Source organism: Piliocolobus tephrosceles, chromosome 8 (assembly GCF_002776525.5).
Source record: "Piliocolobus tephrosceles isolate RC106 chromosome 8, ASM277652v3, whole genome shotgun sequence".
NCBI lineage: Eukaryota > Metazoa > Chordata > Mammalia > Primates > Cercopithecidae > Piliocolobus > Piliocolobus tephrosceles.
This window is the reverse complement of record NC_045441.1, coordinates 69,252,105-69,258,508: the sequence shown is the minus strand read 5'-3', so window position 1 is coordinate 69,258,508 and position 6,404 is coordinate 69,252,105.

Sequence of the window (6,404 nt, the reverse complement as noted above, 5' to 3'; positions counted from 1 at the left end):
TAAATTTTCTGCAACTTTGTTACTCACATGTACTGGAGGATGGCTGTGATCAGCCAAAACCTTACCTTTTTAGATGCCAGTATTAGATATTAAGGTCAATTAAGAATGAACAGTAAATTTCACACCTAGTCAATGCCAAAGTACATTAGAGAAATTAGACACAATTACACTGATGGTAGTTAAAGCCAAAAAGCATGACTCATAACTGGTCTAGAATATCTATCCAGAAATGTCCTTGTCAACTAGAATCCATAATTTATTCATTCATTTTATAAACTTCCACTAAAATTCTCTGTAAGTTTCCTGGTAAACAAAAATGGCATGATATCTTTAGGAGTTCAAAGTCTGTATCTTTACCCTCAGCTTTTCAGTGCATGCTGAATAATAAAAAGTCCAGCAGTGCCGGACCAGTGCTTATTCCACTTTTAAAATTTTTTTTTTTTTTTTTTTTAATGTAGGAAAGTGTTGTTGTTGTTGTTGTTGTTGTTGTTGTTGTTGAGACGGAGTCTCACTCTGTCACCCAGGCTGGAGTCCAGTGGTGCAATCTGGGCTCATTGCAACCTCTGCCTCCTGGGTTCAAGCGATTCTCCTGCCTCAGCCTCCCAAGTAGCTGGGACTACAGGTGTGCACCACCACACCTGGCTAATTTTTGATATTTTTAGTAGAGATGGTGTTTCACCATGTTAACCAGGATGGTCTCAATCTTGACCTCGTGATCCACCCACCTCGGCCTCCCAAAGAGCTGGGATTACAAGTGTGAGCCACTATGCCCAGCCAGGAAAGTGTTTTTTAAGTGCCATCATAAACACCTATGCACCCACAACAAGAAATAAAAATCATTAAAATTTTGTCATATTTACATCAAATATTTTTATTAAGTAAAAATTAAAGAAAATCATATAAGTTGAATTTGTTTGGCAGGCCTGCCTAGTTTCATTCCTTTCCCACCTACTAGCCCCTAGCAGCAAGTGCAATCATTAATTTAGTAGGTATTATGGTCTTCCCGTAACCCCACTGACCACTGCTCTGACTCACAGCTGCCAGCACCTGTGTCTCTTTGCCTGGGTCTCTTTAACCACTACAGTCCACCAACTCCATGTGCAACACCAAAGTCTCAAGAAATAAGTCACTCTTCCTCACCCACAGCAGCTCTTAACTAGTGACTGATCAAAGCTGGTGCCTCTGGTCCCTTAAGTGAGATCTCAAAAGCATGTGTTTCACACAGTCTTCCAGAGTTCTCCAGTGACATAGTACTTATTCTAGTTGCTCATCATTGTGATTCACTTGGTAACACATGCTTTATTGACTTTTTTCCTTTTTCTTTTTATTTCCCTAGTCCCCTACTGTTGGTCCTTAAAAACCACCTCCCAAATAAACCACCTGCACTTAAAGCGTTGTCTAAGGGTATGCTTCTGCAAAACCCAAAATACTGTAATTTCCAATCCATATTTTATATTTTTACATACAGATGTGAGTACCTCTCAGTGATATGAAGTATTTTGGGGTTTTCAAATTAACATAAATTATGTCATAGTATATACATAATTTGATAGCTTGCTTTTTCACTCACGGTCACATTTTAAGACATGGCAGTATTAACATAGATAACAAATAATGTTTATTCACTTTAAAACCTACTGAATAAACCTGACACATTGTACGCATTTTTTGGCAAGCCATTTTGATTCATTCCAGTATTTTGCTATTAAAAAAACCCTGACTTTAACATCTTTGTATACACTCCCTGTGCACACATGCCAGAATTTCTATTAAATACTTCTACATGGTACTACTTTGTAGTCATGAGCATGCACGTCTTTATCAGATATTGTCAAATTATTTTCCAAATTATTTACCAAAATTTTACTCCAGCAAGGGTTGATTTCATAAGATTTTAAATTTTGTCAATTTCATTTTGTTCCTACATAGTTCTTCCAAAAAAATCAATGAATCAGCAGTATTGACCATTTGTTTATTACTTAGAACTGAGCTGAAGAAAGTGGAAAAATTTGAGAACTCCATGTGTCCAAAAAGCTACAATCCAGTTAAAAGTTAATATGTGAATTAAATAATCTGAAACAACTTAATAGATACCAATATACTTACAAATGTGAAAATATATAAATATATGTATATCTAAAATCACATATGCTTATTCTATATAAAATTTAGTATATGCTCTATAATTAGGCAATATATAAATATGAATATATCTATATATCTAAAAATTAATCTAGCTATATAAATTATATATCTTTGTAATTAATAATATACAACAAATTTGTCCTGGCAAAGATTATTATTGCCCTTAGGTGGAATATAAAACTATAAAATATGATGTCAAAGTTCCATTTGCCTAGAATATTTTCCTTTTAAAGGACTAATATCTTCAAGTATTGACTCATTTGTTTATACAAAGACTCCTATAAAGTCCTTTCATTATCTGGAAGGGAGGTATAAATAGAAACTAAAGCTAGGAGACTTGAGGATACATAGGTAGTAGTGGGAACTACTGCAAAACCAAAAATGACAGAAGCTATGGTACAAAAACATTGGTGAGGGCAATTGAGAAATAAAATGTCCAACTTTGTCCACTTTCAATTACGTCCTAAACAAGAACAATAGTTCTGTTACTCTACTCTTGCAGTTCACGTTTTTATTTTCCGAAAGATTTTTTTAAATTATAAAATTATTGCTTTACTGGAAACCAAAACATTATTTTAAGGAATAATTTTTATTAACTTACCCTTTGTATATTAAAACAAGACTATTTAAAATGAAATATACTCTATCCACTCATAATCAGTGATATTTAAAAAAAACCAATAAAATTATAAACAATAAATTTGACAAAAGGCAAATTGAAATCAAATGAGAAATTTATGAAATGGATTTTCTACCAACTAGATGCTTTATCTCTGAATAATCAAGCAGGAATGTCATAGGAATAATTCTATGACATTTGAATGAAACATATAGTCTTCCACATATAAATATAATAGGTGCACATCTTTTATAAGAATATAGAAACATTTCCAAATTGTTTTTTTGAGATGGAGTCTTGCTCTGTTGCCCAGGCTGGAGTGCAGTGGCACCACCACTGCTTAGTGCAAGCTCTGCCTCCCAGGTTCACACCATTCTCCTGGCTCAGCCTCCTGAGTAGCTGGGACTACAGGTGCCCGCCACCACGCCTGGCTAATTTTTTGTATATTTAGTAGAGACAGGGTTTCACCATGTTAGCCAGGATGGTCTGGATCTCCTGACCTTGTGATCCACCCACCTTGGCCTCCCAAATTGCTGGGATTACAGGCGTGAGCCACTGTGCCCAACCTCCAATTTTTTAAAATACTCAATGGCATGAGACTACTCTTGGCTTATTAAAACCTTGGACTTATTTTTATTCTCACTATTATCTAGGGTTGATTTTTATTAAAAGCATCTAGAGTCAGGTGGTGGATTTGGAATGCTTGTTTAAGTGTAGATAATAATGTGATAATAATGTGATTATCCAATACAACTAAAACCTTCCATACTATATCCATTTATCTAAATTTTCAGAAATTTAAAGGTAATCAATCATAACAAGATTTAAAGTTCTTGAAACTATAATTTTTATTTCATTGAAAATAATTTAAATAAACCAACTATATATGTAAATACAAAAATTTAATTACATTCCATTGTGGATTATTTGCACATTTTAATTGCATGAATAAAGAGACTAAAATTATAAATATTTTGAATAAAAATTTGAACTTAAAAAATAATATGTAGGATACTTTTGGATAACAAGTATCTGAGTAAAATATAATTTATTCTTCCTTATTAAATATTTCAGATATTTTCTTAAAGGTGAATAAAAGAGAGAGTCTATCTCACTAATACATAAAGATAATTTCCTCCATAACTCAAAGTTTCAAATATTTATGACACTCTGAAAAATCAACCAGCAATGTGGACACTAGATAGAATATTTTGAAAGATCTAGGAAAATGAAAAACATGTATGGAAAATAATTATGAAAAGAACATAGAAAATTTTATCAGTCTCTAAGGAATTGAAATAAATTAGATACAAATAACTTTATGCCTATGTATCTATACACACACATATGTAAACCTACACACATATACTCACACATACATGAAGATTCTTGAATATGGGTTTTAAAAACTCACTATTGGGATTGCCTGCAGTCTTTTTCAGGCTGATTGCTGTTCAAGGAAGAGAGACCAGGGAAACCCATTCAGTCTGATCCAATTTAGATATGCAAATTTTATCTTATGTGCTTGAAAGGAACATTATGGCGCAGCATAATTTGCATTTTCAGTTGTAAGATATAATATTTCTAATCTAATAAAAACATCCCTCCATAGTCCATTTTAACCCTCACACCATTTATCCTATCCATGGTTTCCTTTCACTTTTAAAGTATACTTTCATATTTTAAACTATGAAATAGGTTTATTAGTAAAAGACGAGTATATTAGAAAAGGCATTCTCTCCACCAAAGAGAAAGAATCTTAAGTAGTAATTAACTAGTAACATATATTTAATAAGGAACAGACAAAAAGAGTCCTTGGAAGAAAAGAAAGAATTGCATTAGTCTTTGTCAAATATATTTTTATTGATGTGTCTGATGTAAAATTAAAGTTTGAAATGAGAACTAGGTTTTTTAATTATTGATATATCTTTACAGAGCAGCTTTTATTAAATTAACTGATGGGCTTTGAAAAATCATTTTAGAAAGAAACCATTGCATTGAGATCTATCTTTAAGCCACATTTTCACAGAAACCTTTTTGTCATTATCAAGACAAGTTAGTAAGTGTCTACATTATAGTAATGATTATTTGTATTTATAGATACCAACATTTATGTAGCAGAAATAACTTGTATATCTGCTCCCACCTCAATGTTCCTATCTCCTTTCTACTAATATTTCTGTCAATATCATATCTACATGAAAACAATTTAAATAAAGCCAAGTTTCATTCAGTATGTAAGACACTACAGGTACTAGATATCTATTCTTAAAGTGGTATGACTTCTACTATTGAATATCAATCACAGTCGCATCCCTCTACGCCATCAAAGATAGGTGATACAGGAGAAAGAGCAGTTTGGAGAGAAGTAATATACATTCCATTTTGGTCATGTATAAAGAAGATGTGAGAGAATAACATAAATGAGCAACTGGATATATAGCTTTAATACTCAGAATAGACACTAAAACGAAAGACTCTGGAATTAGAAACAATTGCATTTCCAAGAAGTTTATGTTTATGTTTCCCCTGTGCAGAAAATTAGGATAGGAACTGCCAATACTCTCTTTCTTACGTTTGCCCTTTTTTACCCGAGTCAACTTCCATTAACTTGGCTTTGGGCCCACTAACCACAGAAATGGTCTTTTTGCCTTTAGAACACTTCTCTGCAATAGGGGTGCATGCTTCTATTAAAGATTTTTTTTTTTTTTTTTTTTTTTCCCTGAGAGGAGTCTCGCTCTGTCGCCGAGACTGGAGTACAGCGGCGCGATCTCGATCTCGGCTCACTACAAGCTCCCCCTATCGGATTCACGCCATTCTCCTGCCTCGGCCTCTGGAGTAGCTGGGACTACAGGCACCCGCCACCACGCCCGGCTAATATTTTGTACTTTTTATTAGAGACGGGGTTTCAACGTGTTAGCCAGGATGATCTGGATTTCCTGACCTCGTGATCCGCTCGCCTCAGCCTCCCAAAGTGCTGGGATTACAGGCATGAGCCACCGCGCCTGGCCTAAAACCACATTTTTAACAAACATCTGATCTCAGGTGAAACATGTCTCACTGCCCTCTTTTATGTTCAGAAAAATATCTCAACATTTTCATAGGATGTCTAAAACCTTCATCATGTTATCCTCATTGACTTCAACAGCACCATTTCCCATCTCTCCCACTCACTCATAATCCTGCACTTAAGAGGCTGTGTTCCCCCAAGTGCTATGTTTAGTGTCAGACCTGCTTGTCTTTGCTAATGATACCTTCTCTTTCTGGAAACATCGTTACCACCTTTATAATCTAGCTTCTCTCCACTTATCCTATACAATCCATATTAATTTTTCTTATTTAGGAGCTTTAGGAGTCCTTTCCTAATCTTTAGACTGAGTTAAATGACCCATAACACCCTATAAATGGGTCATGTTCTGTCTAGCTTCTGAACTGTTTAATTTTAGTTATCTGTTTCCACAGCTAAACTGTGAATTCAGAAAGTGGGAGTTCTTTTGATTATTCTGTATCACGCCTCCCAGGAACACATAATAAGTACTCTGGGTATTATGCTGAAGTGAGTTGAATTTAGATTTTCATATTGAGTGTTCAACTGATAAGTCAACAATCAGGAAATACACACTGTGGATAAGGAAAAGAA